The sequence below is a fragment of the Phoca vitulina genome, unplaced genomic scaffold (assembly GCF_004348235.1).
Source record: "Phoca vitulina isolate PV1807 unplaced genomic scaffold, GSC_HSeal_1.0 scaffold13, whole genome shotgun sequence".
Lineage (NCBI taxonomy): Eukaryota > Metazoa > Chordata > Mammalia > Carnivora > Phocidae > Phoca > Phoca vitulina.
The window spans coordinates 29,239,916-29,261,603 of record NW_022589716.1 but is presented as its reverse complement, the minus strand read 5'-3'; the positions used below and the strand labels follow the sequence as shown (position 1 = coordinate 29,261,603).

The 21,688-nt window shown below is 40.9% G+C and overlaps 1 protein-coding gene across 6 annotated transcripts in view; it reads left to right on the top strand.

Annotated features, from left to right (window-relative positions):
• PDZRN3 (PDZ domain containing ring finger 3) overlaps positions 1-21,688 on the top strand; it is a 235,604-nt gene that overhangs the window by 21,618 nt on the left and 192,298 nt on the right. The gene's annotated exons all lie outside the window — the stretch shown is intronic.

Sequence of the window (21,688 nt, the reverse complement as noted above, 5' to 3'; positions counted from 1 at the left end):
TTCCCGCGGCCTTGCATCTGTTTTGTATGCTTCAGTTATAGCTTTTTGTGAAAGCCATTGGAGAGTTGTATGTTAGTTAGAACCAGATGAGCAACCCCTGTTGTGCACATTGTGTCGGTGTTCACGTTGGTTACCAGGGTAAAATCGTGTCCGCTCTGGAGGCCTGATCGTGTCCTCCCAGTTCGCGGCACACAGTTGTTGCTACGGATGCATTGTTCTCTCTTCTGGGTTTGTCTGTTATCCGGTGTAAAAGGTGATTGTCCAGGGATGTGCAGGCAGAGGTCGATATTCAGGATGGTCACTCACATCATCCCAAATTCTTCATTCTTCATGGAGCATTTTAAGCCTTTATAGAGTAGGTTTATGGATTTGCTCTGGGGGAGGTAGATCTCTACCCCCCCGTCCAGCACATTGCAATAGGGTCACACGATGTCCTAGGATGCTCCAGCTTGCCAAAAGGGAAAGAATTATTCATTGCCTCCTGGTACGGGCTCTTGGTGCAAAGTTGGGCACAACGGACTATTTTTTGCTGGTGTTTTTTGACCATTTTGACTGCTCTTTTAATGGGTAAATACATGGACTAAGTTGTCGGGTCTCCTGTGAGGAAGAATTAGATAGGAGAGTCCAGATGATACGTTGCATCCCACAAGAATGGCACCACAGGCCATAGCCATGAGAGGGCACATTAGACGGGGAACCGGAAAAACAGCCCTGATGCCGCTGATGCTTGTTCAAACACATTGGCAGAGCGTCTGTATTTCTTGAGTGTTTTCATGGTCCATTTCAAAACTTTGGACGGAGTGGGAACTCTGTGAGATAAGCCATGAGCGAAGTTCACATAACCCACTGGAGTTTGGCCACATGCTTCTTCCGGGGAAGGGAGCCTGGGAAGACAGAACAAAGTCTCGCCTTTCCATTCTTGTTTGGATGAATTCCGCAATGTGCAAAGCAGTACGCTTTAGGATCGTTTATATCCTCGGGAAAACATACAGTTAACACTCACAGGGAAAACAAACTGAACATGTTAGGGTCTAAGAATCACCCTTCTGAGGGAGCAGGTACATTGTGGTAACGTACATATGAAAAGGATACTTCATTTTGTTTTCAGGACATTATTAATATTGTTACATCCCCATTGACTTTTTGAAGCGTTCTTAAACTTGGAGCTCTTTTTACTGCCTGTTTTAGGGTCCATCTTTGTACTTCCCAGGTCGGGGGAGTGGATTTTCCCTAACAGGAATTTGCTTGTGCAAGAGCACTTTCTCAAGAGCTCAAAGGCATACTTACTGTCTTTTTTTTTTTTGAGAGAATACATTTTCTGAGGCTATTGTTCAGAAAGATAAGTACAGCTTCCGTTGCCAAGGGTTTGGTGGAACAGCCAGTTTCTCTAAGTAATGGAATTTCATTGCTCTTATGTTTTGCAAATGAGAAATCTACAGCTGGGCAGGATTTTCTCTTGGCAAAGGGGGGATCTGTATTTGAAATGTGGAGGATGGTTTCTGGTAAGTCACATTCCCCTTTTGGACAGTATGTAAAATATTAATCATGTCCCGGTGTTGAGATGGAAAAGAAGGATGATCACAATAGAGCAACAATATATGTGTCATTGCAATTGACACACCGTGCCCTTCTCAGTTAAATCCTGATCTCTTTTGACAGGATACAGTGATTCCCATGACTGAAAAATATATACCCTGGTTCACCTCATCTCTGTCGGAGTTTATTACCAGGCATAAATTTGATTATTTTAAGTGTGTCTGTGTTTCATCACGAAGGAGAGTCAGGCACTTTCTAGTTTTCCACCATATTTCTTCCTTTTCAGGGGAGTGGGCAGACTACCACCAGACCACCCCCATAAAAACCTTGATTCTTGCAGAAGGGTGCTTTTATATTAAATCCACGGAGACTCACTGAGTCTGGTCCTTACTGCAGAGTCTTCAATTCCTCTACTCCCACTCCTGTCTGTCCCCTGAGACCAGAGTAGTGGTCCCCACCCGTCTCAGAGCCAAGCCCACTCTCTCCATTTTTTTTATAACAAATACTTTTCAGTGCCACCAATCCTGTTGTGAAATGAAATTTATAAATAATATTTACATACATACACACCTAATTGTAAGATCTTTGTATGCCATAATAAAAAAAAATAAAAGGAAGGTAATTGATACTAAAATACATGTATCAGGATGAGAATGCATGGGCATGGTGACGCTGGAAGACCCCACGATGCTGCAGATGCTTGCGCCTCCTTGTAGACTCAGCATGAGGTCCCAGCTGTGAAGGCCACCGGAGTGGGAGGGTGGTGCTGGGGACTCAGGTGCTGGGAGCACTGGCACCATGTGATTCGCTTTTCTGCAGTGGTGAACAGAGTGGGGTTCAGTTTTGGCACAGCAAAGTACAGTCGTCTTGTGATTTGCACACCTCCGTGTGTGTGTGTGTGTGTATTTTTAAAATTGTGCTAAAATATACATAACATAAAATTTAACCATTTTTAATTATACCTTTCTGTGGCATTAAGTACATTCACACTGTTGTGCAGCCCTCACCACCATCCATCTCCAGAACTTTTCCATCTTCCTACAGTGGAATGGTACCCATTAAACAACTCCCCACTCCCTCTACCCCCAGCTCTTGGAGGCCCCCCATTTTACTTGCTGTTTCTGTGCATTTGACTACTCTAGGTACTCCATGTAAGTGGAATCATATGGTATTTGTCTTTTTGTGTCTGGCTTATTTCATCTAGCGGGATTCGTCCTCCAGGTTCACCCGTATTGGAAGATGTGTCAGAATTGCTTCCTTTTTAAGGCTAAATACTATCCCACTGTGTGTATTGATGCATATACCGCATTTTGTTTCTCTCTCCGTCTGTTGAGACACTTGGTTTACTCCTACCTTTTGACTGTTGTGAATAATACTGCTATGAATAAGGGTATACAATTTATATATATTTAAACTGAAAAAAAAAAAAAAGAACCCTTAGTGTTTAAAATGTAAAAGCGAGTGAGGGTCTCTACTCAGGTAATCATAAAACATCTGTTATTTTACCTTCACGAAGGTCTGGAAGGGTATGTGGAAGTTGCAGTAGAAGCATAATAATTGTGCACTGCATGGGACTCTGTGCATTGTAGGACTTCTGGCATCCCTGGTCCCCACCCCAATCATTGTGCCAGTGAGTGCCCCCACAGATTTCTAGCACTACTTCAGGGTGTGATAGGGGTACCCGGGAGAATCACTAGATTAGAGATGGATCTTATTCCAAAACCTTATGATGTGAGGTGAGTTGCTTCAGGAGCAGAGTTGTCAGCATTCCCCCCCTTCTAGCTGTCTGCTTGGATTCCCTGTCCGAGAGCGCTCAAGGCCTCATAAGAAAGCCTGGGCTCTCCTGGGCTAGAAATCTTGGGCCCCCTCTGCCCACATGGTTGCAACTTTGGAGCGTGGCTGATCTGGGAGCCCACACTCTTTGTTGGCACCTCCTGTCCCCATCTGCCCTGGATCGGGACAGACAAACGGTTGTGCCCACCCTCCCTCATATCTGACACTGAGATACAGCAACTTCCAACTTATTCAGTATTTGCTTCTGATTTTTTTGTGTGTGTCTTCTTCCTGTACTTACTTATGAGCTGCCTCAGGCCCTTTTCATAACTTATGACCTCACCCTTGATTGCATATACTCTGCTCCTATTTAGAAAACTAAGTTTAATTTCTCCATACATTTTGTACTCATTCTAAACCATAAATGCCCCAGTGGTTTTAGTTTTGTTGCCTCAGAGCCTCGCCTGCTTTCTGAACTCCCTTTTGAAGACAATGCAATGCTCCTATACCTCAATACCACCAGATTTTTTAAAGGAACTATGCTTTTGTTCTTTGTAATAGTTTGAAACCTTTGGAAAAATCTTCCCAGTGCCCTCTGAGTGTGCATTAACCAGTGTAAACAGGTTTCATCACATATATAATGCTTTTTTTCTGTAACCTCTAGAGTCTACTCTGGACCAATCACATTCTGTGCAATTCTCTTGTAAGTGATTTAGAGAAACCAAAAGGTGAAAAAGCACATATGGTTGATATTACCGTCAAAAATCCCTTCAGGATGTCCCATGTGGGCAGCATACATCTCTCCCTAAGTCCATCCAGCTGGTTTCCCCAGCATTGGAGCATCTTGCTCTCTCCTCAGTTGACTACCATATGAGGCATTTGACTGGTTGTGCAAATACCTCATTGGGTGAAATGCTCATGACAAGAAAAGCACAGAAAAACCAAAGCCTGCTAAGAAACTAGCAAATTCACTTGGAGGCATGTGTGATTGATAGATCCATTTCTTTCCTGATTCAGTTTTTTTTTTTTTTTTTTTTTTTAGCCACACAGCTGGCATGGCAGGTACCTGACCACGTAACACAACTCACTGAAACTCTTACACTTTTGTAGAGGCCGTCCACAGTATCTGTATTTTTCGCCAGTTTTCAGGCTGCTTAAGTTGGAGAACTGAGTTTGTGGCTGCGTTGTACGAGTCTCCCATTTGGTAGTAGTGTGCTTCTGTAACAGTTGCTGGGTTAAATGGAATGTCCTGTTGTTCTCTGAGAGAGCATGTGATAGGGTGCAGTGAAGAGGGTGGGGGGTTGCCAAGAACCATTATTTTGTACAGTCTTCTGTAAAAAGTGTTCTTGGTGGAAGCGTTGGGATTTGAAGGCCCAACGCTGTGGTCACAGAGGCTGTGAAACCTCAGTGGCTCTGGTGTAAACCAATTACTCTGTTTTGTTTGCTGTAGCTTTAGTTAGTCTGTCATTGCTAATAAGGCTAGGTTACAGGACTGACAAGTTTAACAAGACCTTTCCTTCCAGAGCCAGACTTTGATAGAACAAAATGAGGTTTCACCATTTGTTACTGGCAGAAGATAATGTTCTGAGACCAACAAAAATTGCAGAATGGCCTGTGAATTCACCTGATGAAGCACTTATTTAAAAAACAGACAAACCAAAACTCACTGTCTTTTATTAAGATTCTTTTTTAATCGATAAACTTTTATTTTGACATAATTTCAGACCTATATAAATGAATTCCTGTATCATCTTTACCCAGATTCCCCAAATACCCACATCTATTATATTTATTTGAACCTTTTCACTCTCTACTCTTAATTCCTAAATATATCAGTGTGTGTGTGTTTTTTAGCAATAAGACGTTCCCTTCCGTACCTGCAGCGCAGTTATCTTAATCAGGAAATTAGCATTGGTGGGGCTTTGTTATCTAATCTACCAAATTTATTCAGATTTCACTAATAATCCCTATGATGTTTTTTACAGTGAGAGAAAATCCCAGATCACAGGTTTTATTTAATTGTCATATTTATTTAGTATCTCTTACTTGATAGCACTTCCTAAGTTTTTGTCTCACATGCTACTCCTATTTGGAAGAGTACAAACCAGGTCTTTTGTAGTGTGTCTCTCAAGTTGGATTTGTTTGTTGCTGCTGAGTGTTGATTTAGGTGGTACATTTTGAGCAAAGGTACCGTAGAAGTGATAGCGTGGGCTTCTCAGCACATCCTGTTGGGAGTCACATGGTATCAATTTATCCCTTTATTGGTGACATTAATGTGGACTGCTTGGTTCAAATCCTGTCTGCCAGACTTCTTCACTATCAAGTTACTTTTTTCTTCTTTACCTTGTATCTTATGGGGGGATATTTTGAGGCCATGTGAGTAGCCTGCTGTTCCTCAAACTCAAATACACTGGCTTGAGCATTCATTTATGGTTTTTACTTGACTCGGTTATTATTAGGATGGTTGACAAATGGTGATTTTCTAACTGCATTCCTTCTGTGTTTATTAGTTGGCTTTCCACTGTAAGAAAGGGTATTCTTTTCCTCCTATTTTTATCTACCTATTTATCTACATTGATCCATTCATCCATCCATCCATCTCAGTATGGACCCATTGATTCTTATAATTTGGTGGTCACATGGACTAGTTTTGGCCAGACGGAGCTCTTTAAAAGATGGTATTTATATCCTTTTGACATGTTCCCATCATTTTTTGAGCACTTTCTTCCTTTCTGTTAACACAGGATGTTTCTGGTTCATTCTGTACTTTTCTGGCCCCAGTTCTGGAATCAGCTACTTTTCCAAGTAGCTCTGGCTCCATTTAATGAGGAATGGTGTTTGAAACCATAATATGGGTGCTAAGCTAATCATTATGACTGTGGTTTCATTGCTTCTTTTTTTAATTAATTAATTTTTTGAGAAAGAGTGTGTGTGTGCAAGTGTGCAAGCTGGGGCAGGGAGGAAGAAGGAGAGAGATAATCTCAAGGAGACTCTCCACAGAGTGCGGAGCCTGGCACAATGCTCGATCTCAAGATCTGAAGATCATGACCAGAGCTGAAACCAAGAGTCAGACACTTAACCAACTGAGCCACCCAGGCATCCTGGGTTTCATTGCTTCCATGCACTCTGAGTAGATAGAGCTAGGAAATGTAAAGATGCACATACAAACACGCGCACACACAGTATCATCATCATTAATATTAATACCTCTGCATCTATTTTCTCTATCCTTCTATATATTTGAAAACTATGCCTTTATCAGGATCTCTAGTTCCATTCCAAGTCTGCATGGCTAATTTTATTCTTCCTCTTCAAGTATTTGTAACTCTTAGAAGAGTCCCTTTTGAGATAGTGATGATTGCACTCTTTACTTTGAATCAAATATCTGATCTTTGCTTCGATGTTATCAGTGAATTAAAAATTGTTGATGAAAATTGTTTAAAATATTTCTGTATTATTTTGGCTTGATTTTGGAGGAAAATATGCAATAAACTAGATGATTTGGTATTGTATTTTTCTAATTTTAGGGGTAAGAAAGGCTGAGTATTTCTTATGTAACTCTATACAAGAAAATTACTACTGCTAAACAGGCATAGATAGGCACGAGCCCTTTCTGGGCAGTGCTAGAAATAAACACATGAGGTTTTCCTGCTGTCTTCTGCAGTGACTGATGCCCATTGGCCATGTTCAACAGAGGAGAGGAGAGAATTTGGGGGCAGTTATTTTCTTAGAACTCAAATCTATTCGTGTCAGTTTGAAATCTCTAACTATTGCCTCATTTACTTAAATGATCTGTTTTGATAAAGGAGACTTGGTATAATCCAACCCATGTTGAAAAGACTCTTTGTTACCTGCAAAAATAAGCTGGTTTTAGAGACCAGTTATTAATAATGGATTCCAACTCTCCATTTCCAGAGACAGAGATGAGAGTTTTATTTTACATACCAATTTTGATGGATTGACAATGCTAAACCCTGGATTATGATGTAGAAAGGTTCTGATGTCATGTCTGGATAGGATGGGGATGAGCGTGGTGGTCATATTTTTTTAAAGATTTTATTTTTAAGTAATCTCCACACTCAATGTGGGGCTCAAACTTACAACCCCAAGACCAAGAGTCACACACTCTACCAACTGAGCCAGATAGGAGCCCTGAGTGTGGTGGTCATTTAATGATGGTTGCCATCGGCACAGAGAGGAGAGGGATGACATCCTTGCTGGGGATTTGCTAGGATGGACCCACCTAAGGGATGTTTTTGGAGTGACTGTATTATCATTTGGAAGTCATGACTCTGATTTCATTGGCATAGAGTGTACTTAATTATCATATGTATCAGTCAGTCTTTTTGGTCTTCACGTGTAAAATAACGTTTCAAATAAAGCAAACACCTTCATACATTTGTTGTTGTGTTTTTTTTTTTTCCCCTTCTCCTGGCCCTCTGTTTAACCATTTTCATCTTACCCTAATGGCCTATACTATAGCAATGGAAGATCCTGGCAAAATGATGTAATGTTCCTCTAAAATGCAGCTGATTTCTTCAGTACGAGAAGGTACATATTGAGGTGGAAAAAGCCCCGAGATTTAGATCAAGACACCCAGGGTCAAGTTTCTACCCAGTTACTTACTCTGTGGTCTTGGTATCCTCAGTGCTGAGCCTGTATTTCTTCATCTCTAAAATACAAGAGCATTACTGTCTCCCTTACCTAAAAAAATAAAATAGTGGATTTTTTAAAAAAATAAAATAGTGGATTTTGCTAGTAAGTACAAATGTGAAGAATTGTTTTCTTTTTAAATAAAATTTTAGCATCTGACGTAAGAACTTAATGCCAAAGCTAAGTATAGAAGTCAGCAAAAATAATTTTGAGATCTGTTTTCCTCTTGTTATGTGTTTTAGCAAGAATGTAGTGCTGCTGTAGGGTTATTGAGAAAACTCTGAACTATTTCAGGGAGTCATCCTCTCCAGAATTAATATTGTGACCTATTAAAACCAAATATACCATCTTAAATCCCTGCCTTCTATTGACTATACTGATGTATTGACTTTGTTATGTTTATTAGTGTTGTTGTTGTCTTATTATTTTGCTATTAAAACTAGCTTTTTTTAAAAAAAAAAACCAGGTTTTCAGTGAACATCTTTTTAACAGACATCACTGTACACCAGCCAGATAAACATACAGATGAAGAATGGGACATATGGCATGACGCAATTTGTGTATTTTAAAGGCATTTATATATATTAGTCTTTTCATAGGAAAAATACTCTGAGCTAATAAACATTTTATAGTTATTATAGCAATTTTGTGGGGTGGGATTATGGGCGGTAACTTTGAATTTCTGAAGTCACATTTCTGTAATGTTGGAATTCTCCAAAGTTGAGTATTATTTTTATAATCCATAAAAAGGCAAAGATGAAAAAATGTGATGAGTTAGAAGTTTTTTCTGAGTTTTAAATGTCACAAGGCTGACTCCTGCTTGTATATTTCCTTTAAAACACTAGCTGACATTCTCGGGGCGCCTGGGTGACTCAGTCGGTTGAGTGTCCGACTCCTGATTTCTGCTCAGGTCATGATCTCAGGGTTGTGAGATGGGGCCCCACCTTGGGCTCCATGCTCAGTGGGGGGGTCTGCTTGAGATTCTCTCTCTCCCTCTCCCCCTACCCCTGTTCAGGTGCTCTCACTCTTTCTCCCCAGTATAAATAAATCTTTAAATAAAAATTTAAATAATAATAAATAAAAAAATAAATAATAAAAAAATAAATTAAAAATAGTAAGTAAAAAATAAATAAAAATAAAAATTACTTGACATTCTCATTTCTGAAAGCTCATAGCATCTGCCTCAGGTGTGGAGGTGGGTGAAGAGCTGGCTTCCGGCTGAAACTCTGGAAACAGGGCATTGGATGCTCCTCTTTGGCAGAGCATGTCCCCCCCCCCCCCCCCCCATTCCCAGCTCAGATGAATCAAAGTTCATTTAGGTTGACAGTGTGTACTTCTGTGGGATTTCTGGCCCCACAGAAGTTTTAAGTCTATCCCTAATGGTCATCTCTTAATAAAAAGACTTAATTAGATCATCCACAAAGCATTTTAAAATCAAGAATAAATCAGAAGTGACTGGTGCCCCCATTAAATTTTTTGGATAAAGATTAGGTCCAAAAGGAAATTTTTGGTAATTTCCGAAGGACAACAAAACAAAACCACAAACCCTTGACAACAGTACAGATAAGATGCATTTTAGGGGCGCCTGGGTGTCTCGGTTGAGTGTCCGACTCTTGATTTCGGCTCAGGTCATGATCTCATGGTCCTGAGATCGAGCCTTGTGTAGGGCTCTATACTCAGTGGGGAATCTGCTTGAGATTCTCTTTGTCCCTCTCCCTCTGCCCCTCCCCACCATGCATGCTCGCTCTCTCAAATAAATCTTTAAAAAAAGATGCATTTTATAGCCACTCATCTTCTTTACACATGATATTTAGACACTTACCTTTAAGTATGGGGGTTTTGAGAACAATTTTATTAAAAAATGTTGTCTTTCTCTGTAAGGCAAAATGAGCATACATGTACTTTTATTGAATTTGGAAGGCATGTTGGGATGGTCGGACTTAAGTGGTAAACTGAAATGTATGGCATTTGCTTCCTGGGAGAGGCACTGGGGGGACCCTTCAAAGCAGCAGATTGCTATCATTTTGAAAATAAAAAGTAAGCACAGTGCCTGTAGATTAGGGTGCTGTGAACAGGAGGAGGGAGTGTTGAATTAGAAATTGTCAATGCAAATTGCAAAGGGAAGACTTGGGGCAGATTGGCGGCTGTGAGCACGGATCTGCCATTATGCCACTTTCACTGGGGACTCTGAATACCCCGGGGTGGGAAGCTGCAACAGCAAGGCTTCCCCTAATGATGATTAATGGTCCCCCGGAGCCTCACAGGGGAGAGTAGCCGGTATGGAGCTCGTCTGCCCTTGCCACACCGAGTGCCACGGGGCTCCAAGGACACCTTTGCCTCGTACCCTGTCTTTGTCTATTTGGATAGCCATTTGAACTCCAAAGAGTGTGTCCCACCCCTTTTCTCCTGAGGGTGGCACTCCCTGCTGCCTTTTTGGCTCTTCTGATTCTCTTAATTTATCTTTCATCACTTCCTCTTTTCCTGCTGGTCCTAGTGAGTCATTTGACAGCTCTCCGGGGTCAGGAGAACTGAACGCCTCAGAGTGTTGGTTTCACAGCTGCTCCACCACCTCCCAAAAGAAACGTTCCAGTCCATTTTAAAATGTGCTAGATATATATATATATATATATATATATAGATATATATATATAGATATATATATAATGTACTAGATTAATTATATTTATATATATATTTTGTTTGTTTTTCAACATTTGGAGAAACTCTGGGAACAGAATCAATTTTGGCAGTCTCTAATCAAAGAAGACAGTTTTTATTCTTTTCATAGAATGATTGTTGCTGAATGATTGAAATACTATGTTTCCGGACACACTGATTTCGGAATTCATTATCTAGACACTTAAAACTTCTATCCAAAAAATTACTACGTGTTTATTGAAACATTTGGGAGGAAAATGATTATATAGAGGGATCTATGGCTTGTGGCTTATTAAAAATCTTCATGTTGTATGAGTTCTTGGGATAATAGCAAAAAGAAACCACTAGCCGGCATGTGTTTGCTTTTTGCATGGGCATTGAGTTCTCCCTAATCTGAGAGAGGTCAGCATCCATAGAGAGCTAAAATGTGGTCCCTGGCTCCAGGGCGTTTACTCGTAAGACCAGTGTATGGAGCAAGATGACTGACACTAGGGTTATAAGAAAGCCGGTAAGTGTATAGAGTGGCTAAGAGTCACAGGCTCTGGAATCACACCAGATTTTGAATTCTAGTTCTACCATTTGCTACTGTTAGCCTTAAAAGTAAAACTGCCAGTCATTTTTCCAGCAAAAGATAGGTTTATCTAGGCATAGCAGAGAGTTTGAATCTGGGGCAAGCAAGCTATGGAAAAACCATAGGCAAAGACCAAAAAACAAAAGAGAGGAACATCATTTTATGGAAAAGAAGGAGGAACTTGGAAGGCGTTGTTTTGAACTGAAGTCTGTTAGAGGGAATCAGGAATTCTGGGTGAGATGGTTTCTCATTGGCTGAGTTGCAGGAGTAGTTGATTTCTTGTGGGAGATATAACACACATATTTCCCCGTTGTGATTCTTCTTGTAGAGTTCTGTAATTGACAGTTCTTCCGGTAGTTGTTATTGGTTGGTACAGTTCTCCCTACCAGCCTCCCCGTCTAGCATCTCAAGTCCACTTTAGTGAGGTTTCCCTTTATTAATTTTCATATTACCCTCGTGACCTTGGGCAAGCTCATTTCTGAGTACTGCTTTTTTTCTATAAAATGTGGGCACTGTTACATATAAGGTTGCTGTAATAAAGAAAATAATGCATGTGTCCGAATACTGTAAATTTGGCCCCAGAATAAACACTTGTCAGGTGGTTAGCTTTGCCGGGGTTCTTTCCTATAGCTCTGTAGAAGCTGGCCTGGAGGGACCTATCAGTGAGCGCATGCTTTGATGATGGTTCTATGGCATAGTTTCGTGAACCTGAAATTACAGTTGTGGGTAGATTGTTTTCGTTTGTTTTAGAGTTCTTTTTTTTAAATTAGTGACCCTTTGAATCTGGATTGAGAAAGAGCTGTCACTTCCTAAGGCTCTAGAAATCATAATAATTGATCAATCAAAAATAATTCTTAATTTACATCACAGTGTGAACAACATGGTAATTCATTGCATATGTGCTGACTTAAGTGTTCTAAAAATGCAGTAAAACAATTGCATGTTTAAGATCAGCTATTTTAAAATGCCAGACCAGAATAAGATTTCCATTTTTATATTGATTGACTCATGAAGAATATTGGGATTTTCTTAAAATTGTCAAGAGTTTCTTTGACTACATCTTCCTTTAAGATTGCAAGTTAATGTTTAATTGCTTTTTATATCTTGATACTAATGCAATACACCAATGTAGAAAAATTGAAAAGTGCAATCAAGTGTAGAGATGAAACTAGAAACCCTTACTGATAGCAAGCATAATCTTGACAAAAAAAAAAGAGGAACAGATATAACTGCCTGTGTGCTGGAATCTGATGGGGCATGGAAATTGCATTGCATATGGAGCACATATTTATTACTTACTCTAAACTCTAAAATGGAACGGGACTTTGTTATGGCATTGTGAATGGATTTCTAATACTTAGTATCATTCTTGGAACGATGTTAAGAGAGCATGCTTGTAAGAACCTTGGGTGAGTATTAATGTGTGATGCTGACCTGGAATAGAATTACTAGTGATAAAGGAATTGTAGAGGAGCTGGAGTCAAGCAAGAAAAAAAGTATTACATCATATTTTTGTTGAAAGCCCTTAGTACTATCAAGGGAGCAACATCTTAATTTTCTTCGGTGATTAAAAGGTAAGTTTGAAAGCTGGAAAGAACTCCTTTTCCCTTCTTCCTAAAGGACTAGTGATAATGGTAACAAAGCTGGTGATGTTTTAAATTTCTCCATTTGGCTGCCCTGATCAGCATCATGGTATCTAGAGAACTAATTCCCTTTGGTGTCTGAACCAGCAGAGGGGAAAGTGATCACATAGAGGAAGGACATTAAACGCTGAGTTTGGTGGAATCATTTTCAGAGAAATGTTACCTTAACCTTGCTGTTTGGGTTTTAATGAAGTTCTAAACGACACTTTAACTTATATTATTAGCCAAAGTCCTTTAATTTACTGCATTTTGACAAATAAGATTTTTTTAGAGTGCTTAAAGAGCTTATAAAAGAATAGGTTTTACATGTATGTATCTATGTGACTGTATGGGTGAGTATATGAATCTGTGGGTGAATGTGTGCCTGAATACATAAGCACTTCCTTAATTTCACATGGGTCACTTGTGAGATTTTGCTTTTATTTTATTTGAATCATTCCTTGGAGACCCAAGACCGATTGAATGGAGTTCTAAGCTGTTTTTTAATATAGTTCCTGTTTAGTAAACTTTGTTTATACTTTGTAAGAAATGAAAGGGGAATCCAGTAGGCAGATGGTATTATGTAAAGTAGAGGCAAGAAAGTCTTTGTTTTGACAAGGTGACTTAATTACCTATGAAGTCTATTCATAGGTAAATGTAGATTATTTTTCCTGATACACTCAGTCTTATAAGTGAAATGTGGAGAGTCTTATCTGCTAAATCCATTAGATTTAATAGAACATACAGAGAATTATACTAATTCAGCGAGAAGAAGTTGTTACTTCTTTTGAAATCTTTCCCTTTCCCCTTTAGTTTGGTTGAAAGTTAAGTACACAAAGTGTCCGTGCTTTTTTGCCATAATTAGAACATTAAAGACATTCAGTATGAGTGGTTGGTAGCCTTTCGTTATAGTTGATCCCAGTTCTAAGTGAACTTTTAAAACTTAAAGATTTAAGGGGAGAAAAATCTGGTAAGCGTCCTTTCATTCCGAATCAGTTTATTCCAGTTGCGATTAAGCATGATGCATGGGAGAAGTACAAGCCACAGGGTATAAAAACAACGTCATCTGATTTCCCTGAAGCACCAACCATTAAACTTTTATAAAAATATGCAAGAGAGGAAATTAGTCCTTGTGATACAACACGGGACAGGAGAGAGACTACCCTCATCTGCAGAAAATGAGCATGATGGATGGTCACTTAAGCCTGTTCAGCATTTCATACTGATCAGCACCCAAAACAAGTGTTTCTCGAACTTTAGTCATCTACACCTGCTCAGTTTTTGCCATCTATGCACCACCTGTTTTTGTTAAATACTTAACATTTTTCTGAAAGAAACATACTTTTGTGTAACTTAAATTTATTTTAAAAGGAAACTGTGTCATGATTGTGGAAAGTCATTTTCAGGTGCCGTAAAGATAGCAGTAAAAATAAAAACAATAAAAGGGTAAAGCTTGTACTGTTGCTGGCTGATCACGGATTGTGAGCATTGCTTTCTCTTCAAGAGCAAAGTTATTCCATGGGATTCCTCAGGATGATGACTGGGAGCAAGCTCCGGGAGAGATTTGGGGTGCTGGTCCCATTGTAGTCTTTACCTGAGTCATGGTTAATGAGTGTATGCATGCTGCAAAAATGCATCAGGATAGTCACTTACGGTTTATTCACTTCCTGTGTGTATGTTACACCTAAGACAGTTTTATTTCTAAAAACATTACAAACATTAAGGCCACAAATGAATCTGTACCCTAGATGGAATCACATTGGTTGGAGATTGACAACAGAATGATTTACTCATAGTGTCAGTCAAGGTCTTTGACTAGCATAGTCCCAAGCACCGCCTACAGTAATGTCACCTGCTCCTGACTTCATCTTGCCTAAGTAGCCATGAGCCAGTCTGAGCTAACTGCTTTGTGTAGCTACTTAAGTGTGTTTGGTTGAACAATGAGGAGCTTTTTAGAGACTGGAATCCACTATGGAGAAGACTAATACCATCGTTGGTAAAGAATTTCAGAGGCAAGAAGGTAAGTATTAGTGTCATAGGCCCCAAACCAGGGAATCCACTTTTGATAAACTTTTATGTGTATTTATACATTTTTTTAAAAAACTATGCTATCATAATGCATTCTAATTCCAGCTCTTTGTAGTGTGCACATTTGTCGATTGGGGCAACCCAAACACAGATAGAAGAACTGTTCGGGGGCGCCTGGGTGGCTCAGTCATTAAGCGTCTGCCTTCGGCTCAGGTCATGATCCCAGGGTTCTGGGATCAAGCCCCCCACATTGGGCTCCCTGCTCCTCGGGAAGCCTGCTTCTCCCTCTCCCACTCCTCCTGCTTGTGTTCCCTCTCTTGCTGTCTCTCTCTCTGTCAAGTAAATAAATGAAATCTTAAAAAAACAAAAAACAAAAAACAACTGTTTGGGCTATGGAATGAATAAGTCGTGGGGATAAAGAGACAGCATAGGAGGGGCACCTAGGTGGCTCAGTTGGTTAAGCACCTGACTTTTTTTTTTTTTTTTAAAGATTTTATTTATTTATTTGACAGAGAGAGAGACAGCCAGAGCAGGAACACAAGCAGGGGGAGTGGGAGAGGGAGAAGCAGGCTTCCTGCCGAGCAGGGAGCCTGATGCGGGGCCCGATCCCAGGACCGTAGGATCATGACCTGAGCCGAAGGCAGACGCTTAACAGCTGGAGCCAGCCAGGCTCCCATAAGCACCTGACTCTTGGTTTCAGCTCCGGTCATGGTCTCAGGGTCATGAGATCGAGCCCCGTGTCAGGCTCCACGCTCAGCATGGTATCAGCTAGGGGTTCTCGCTCTCCCTCGGCCCTGCCCTCCTGCTCGCTCGCTCTCTAAAATAAATCTTTAAGAAAAAAAAGGTACAGCATAGGAAATATAGTCAGTGGTATTGTAATAGGGTTGTGTGGTGACAGAGGACGGCTACACTTGTGGTGAGCACAGCATAACGTAGACTCATCAGAGAATCACTACGCTGTAGACCTGCAACTAACGTAACATTGTGTGTCACCTACACTTCAATTAAAAAACAAAAACAAAAACCCTGCTGGAACAGCTCCTTGTGCCGGACTGCTCTTCCAAAGACCTACAGTAAGAAATGTGCTTTACATACAAACCACAAATGTGAGTGGGTCCTGGTGCATATGTACAAAATTGAACAAGTGTTGATGAGAGATACCCTCGCTGCACACAGCAGTCTGGTATTTCTGTTTTATTCTTTTCTTTTTTAATGCTCTTTGCCGCCCACTAAGTTGATTTCATGACTCACTAAAAGGCAGTGGCCGGCAGTTCCAAAGCATTCTGCATGGGAGGACAGAGCTGTGCCTTCCCTGTTGACAGCAGATGTCTTTTTCTGGTATTCTACCCTGGAGTCTGTCAGATTTGCTGAGGGCCTGTCTAAGCCACAGCCTCTTGCCAAAAGAATGGGGTCAAATATGATACTAGAATATGACTGTCTTTGCAAAAATAAGTCCCATTACCTGTCAACTTTCCACTTGGGAACTTCTCGCCTGAGGCCAAGTTCACGGGCTCTGCATGTCACCAGCAGGTGGACGGCACTAGTCAGTGGTCACTTGGGTCATAGTGGACTTACCAGAGAGGGACCTCAGCCTAGCCTTTGGAAGCCTCACTTGTGTCTAGGAGTGGAGCTTTCGTGTACAGGGTCCTCTCTTCTCTCATTGAGGACATCTGTCACTGCCTGATGTTTGATGTGGCTGCTTTGCGTGGCATGCGGTGTCATTGTCTTCCAGAGTCTGTGGAGAAGCTTGTAAGGTGTACCTGGGCAGGCTCCTGAATCCGGCATCTGTTTGACTCTACTGGTGAGGTGTCCCTGTGAGATTTGCAGTTCACTGGGAAAGGACCCAGGAGGGTCCTGTGTGAGTATAAGCTCCTGAGAGCAGGGACACGTTGATCGAGCTGTGTACTTGCCGTGGTCCTGGGACCTCGCACTGTGTCTGCTGCAGAGTATTCAATCAGGAAATATCTATTGCCCCGGCTTGGAAATCGATTTCCAAGTCACATGATCAGCTTCTGAGGGTAAAACTGTAGTAGGAGGTCTAACATTAGAAGCCGTAGAGGCAGGTGACAGTATGTCATGCGGTCTTGGGGGCATTTGATACTTTGACAACACCCCTGCCAACAGGTGGGATCTGCCCGCTGAGCATACGGGAACAGCAGTGGCTCAAAATAGACCTCCCTCCCAGTGCCGGGGTGGTTAGGGGTAGAGAGTGCCTTTATTTTGGAAGCAAGGGAGTAAATTGGCCTGCTAGAGAAAAATCATGAGGAAGCCCTATTTTTGCTCTTTCTTTAAAAAAAGATAAATATGGGCCCCTGGGTGGCTCAGTTGTTAAGCATCTGCCTTCGGCTCAGGTCATGATCTCAGGGTCCTGGGATCGAGTCCCACATCGGGCTCCCTGCTCAGTGGGAAGCCTGCTTCTCCCTCTCCCACTCCCCCTGCTTGTGTTCCCTCTCTCGCTGTGTCTCTCTCTATCAAATAAATAAAATCTTAAAAAATAAATAAATAAAAAAAATAAAAAAAGATAAATATAATGGTACCATAAAAAATAAAGAGCTCAATTTTTGACAAACCATGTTAGGTTTTCTAAACTTAAGAAAAATCTCTGCTGCATTTATGAATTCCAATCTTTATAATTTAAGTAAGCATTTTTCTTAGTCATGTTTAGCAATGTTTCGTTTGTTTTTTTTTTTTTTTTTTTTTAGCAGTTGTGCTTTTTTGCTTATGAAGCTGTAGGCCTTGCTATCATGTTCAGAAAATACGTGACACTGGTCACCTCCGTCTTCTGTCTCATTGACCTTGGTCTTGTGTTCCTATAGGATCCTGTATTAGCAACATAGAATCGATAGCAACTTCCAGCGAGTTCTGGAAGATGCCTCCGCTCACTTCTCTTTCAAGTGTGCCATTTTCTTAGATGGAAGTTTAGCCACTATTGTTGCCATGGAATTTTCATACACGTTCCAGGAAATAATTTCTCTGCCGCACGTGCTTGATTAAACCAACTTGTCAGTGAAGCAGTAAACCCCAGTGGAATTTTCTGAGGGCTTCTCTGGAGGGGCATGTAAATGGAGCATTAAGGAAGGGCCTTGGGGAAAGGGTCTTCACTGCTCCTTACCCCCAGTCCACACCCCAGGAGGGATCTGATGAGGGAAGGGTTGTTTGAAGCCTGTCGGAGTAAACCGATGTATCTTACCTTTCCACTGTTACCTTTGTTCTGGAACATTGGAGATTTGTGTTCTGCGCTGAAGTAGCGAGAAAAGAAAGGGTGACAAGCTAAAAATAAATGAATGTCCTCATAGAATGAGTAACAAGCTAAAAACAACGTGAATGTGATGCAATGTATGGTGATTAACATAACATAATAAAAAAATTAAAAAAAAACAAAAAGCAATGTAAATGTTAATATAAATGAAGACCTCAAGAGTTTCTTAATAGACATTTCCTGCTGTGTTTCCTAATAACGTTTGCTAAAGGAAACTTTAAAAAGTGAATTCCTATGTTTGGAAATGCTAAGACTAATGCGATAGAGCAACTATCTTAATTTTTCCTTTAAACACTGGAGCCAAGAAAAGAAGCTAACTTGTGTAGATCCGGGCGGTGTTTGTACGTTTCTGTGCCAGCCCGCTTCACCCTGAAATGTTACCTCTCCAAGGTGGAGGCAGCTCACATTAAGAGTTTGCTTTGAAAAAAATAACTTTGTGTTAAAGATTTCAAAAGGAGGAGCTCAAACAGGGACAAAGCAGTTTCTTTTTTCTTCCGGGGTGGGAGATGGCAGAATTCATCCAAGTGGACATTTTTAAAAGGAAGTGATGTCTGTTACAGAAGTTGAAAGGATAGTGGTAAGTAAGCTCTGCATAATGAGCCACTTTTGTTAACATCTGGTGATTTTGAATGTATTTCACGTAGTCTTTTGCTTAGCTTGATGACCCAAATGAGAATACACCGTATTAGTAATAGGATGCAGTATAATGTTTGTATTTCCTTTGAGAAACTGCCATGAAACTTTGTGGTTTAAGGACGTCCCATAAGTAACACTAGAATCTAAACCAGAATAAATGTAGAGGGATGAAAATCAGTGTTTCAAGGAACTTTTAAGAAAACAAAAACTAGGTGGTTTTAATTAGTAATAATTTTTTTCTTTTTCTTCTAAATCAGTGTCCATTTATTTTCTTACACACACGCACCCCATTAAATAGAGCATCCAATTAAGAAATAAAACTTGCTAATAACTCCTGCTAGAAATGTAGTCATTGCCTTAATTGAGCAAAGCATGTGAAGTGCTCAAGTTCAGCTCCAGAGTGGGAGGGGTCTGTGAGAAAACATCACCCTCTTTCCCAGGAGGAAGTGGTTCTGCTTTCTCTTCTTATTTCTCTCCTACTTCATTTGAACCCCATGGCACCCAAAGTTCACTAGTGATCACGGAAGATGCTGCTGTAACAGGGATGCCAGATCCCGCTTGTTGGGAGCACTGAAACACTCTTCTGCTTGTAAATGGCGTGGGTTTTTTGTTTCCTTCTTCTTTCCTTCTTCCCCCGCCCCCCCACTTCATTTCCCGCACCAGACAGAGGGAATGTCCCAGCCTTGTCAGAGAAAGAAAAGAACTGGCATGTCCCTGGAAGTGAAAACATAAACCTGATTGTTGATGGTTTAATGTTACCAACCACCAACGAGACAGGGCCAGAACTTGAGGTCTGTTAGATCTTGAGGGAGACAGAAATGCCATTTTGGTTTAAGTGAAGAGAGTCCTAAAAGTGGTGGTAGACACATTGCTCAACGTCCCTGGCTTCTGGAGATTGGAAAGAAGTTATTTTTTTCATGACGTTAGGGTCACCTGTATTGGTTAATAAGCTGGTGGTGGGATTCTCATGATCAGAGCCTGATGTGGGACCATTCGTTCCATCATAAGCTAATGAGATCACTGCCTGAGCCACCCACCTGGGAGGCAGACGCCATTGGTGACCCAGTGACGGACTGTGGTTCAGGTGAGTCCAGCCCTTGAGGCTACCTTGTCCTATTTCACTTGTGGCATTATCTCCCTCCCTTTGCTTAAACTTTGTTTCAAGTGCTGGAAATGCTTATGGGGAAGGAGAAGCTCTTGGCCTACCGGGGTCCTCTGCAGAGCATAACTGGCTGGCCCCCTGGGGAGAGATGAGCAGAGAGTGCTGAACATCCCCGGGGGGCTAGTTTTGGGGTGTCCAGGTGAATGCACACATATGTGCCCACATGAAAAGGCCTGGGAACCGGCGCTGAGAAAATTGACTGCTAGCTCGAGGCTGTTGTAGCTGAGTGGTTAATCAGTTATCACATGGTCTACACAGATGTTCCTGTAGAAGAACTTACTTCCCTGAAACCCATCCACAACCACAGTAGAGCAACATCGTAAACTGGCTGCGTGGGTTTGGATCCCAGCTCTGATACTACTAGCTGTGTAGCCTTGGGCAAGTTACTTCACTTCTCTGGACCTTCATATTCTTGTTTGAAAAATGGGGATGATGGCCTCTATCTCAGAAGTTAGGTGTGCGGGTTAATTGAGTGAATTATGTTTCAAGGTTTTAGAAGTTCTTAGAAACATTCTTAGCGCAAGGCAAGTACTCAGTGACATTACTATTACATAATTCATACTGATAATGTCCATTTGTTGAGCACCTGTTGTGTGTCTGTGAGTGAACCTGGTTATCCTGATGAATTTCGTGTCATTCACACAGCCCTGCATTAGCAGGTGACCTTGTTCCCATTTTACAGCAGGTACCATTGAGACTCAGCTAAGTGCCTTATCTGAGGTCTCACAGCTGGCAGCTGAGGATGACAGGATCCACGTCCCCATCTGGCTCTGTCACATTTCTGTCTAATCAGAGCCCATGCCAGCGGAAACATGTTGAAGCCTCATTAAGTGAAAAGCATATTAAAAAACAATGTATGTGGCATATATATATTTACACATATGTATATATATCACATGTATATTCTATATGAATATTCTATATAAAATATTTATATTTTGTTTGAAGACTATTTTAGTGTAGGTGGGGGGAAATACGGAAAGTTGAATACAAGTTGTCAGCAGTGGCCCTACCGTGGAGGGAGGAAGGGGGTGGATTCTGAAATTTTTTTATTATAATACTTAGTTCTCTGTCTTTAAAAAACCCCTTTTATTGGGTGCCTGGGTGGCTCAGTCAGTTAAGTGTCTGCCTTCAGTTCAGGTCATGATCCTGGGGTCCTGGGTTCGAGTCCCACTTTGGCCTCCCTGCTCAGCGGGAAGTCTGTTCCTCCCTTTTCCCCTCCCCCAGCTTGTGCTCTCTCTTGCTCACTCTCATAAGTAAATAAATAAAATCTTAAAAAAAAAAAAAAACTCTTTTATTGAATGCACTACCATCCAAATTGTAAAGTTATGTGCAGTTGCCCAAATCATTGAAACAATGAAGTTTTAAAATGAAAAAGGTAGTTCTCTGCCTACCTTCCTTTCCTTTTCCTCCTCTTTTTCTTGAGGTAAGCAGTGTTTCTGCCTGGCACACATCCTTCCATGGCCTTCTGCATAATTATGTAAAAATAGAAATGTACACACATATATGGGATGTTAGATTTTTCTTTTTTAGATCATTGTCCTTACACCAGTGGAATCCTACTGTACTCATTTTTTATTTAAACTTTCTTTAACAGTGTGTCACGCACATACCACCAATAGATACAGATTTACGTCATCGGTTTTAATAAACGCATGCAATTTCAAAATACGAATGTAACCCCAGCTTATTCTATGACACATGTATTGATATATCCTTCAATTATTTTGCAGTTTTTGCCTCTGCAAACAATTCTGTAATAATGCCCCTGTATATATTTCCTTTGGTCC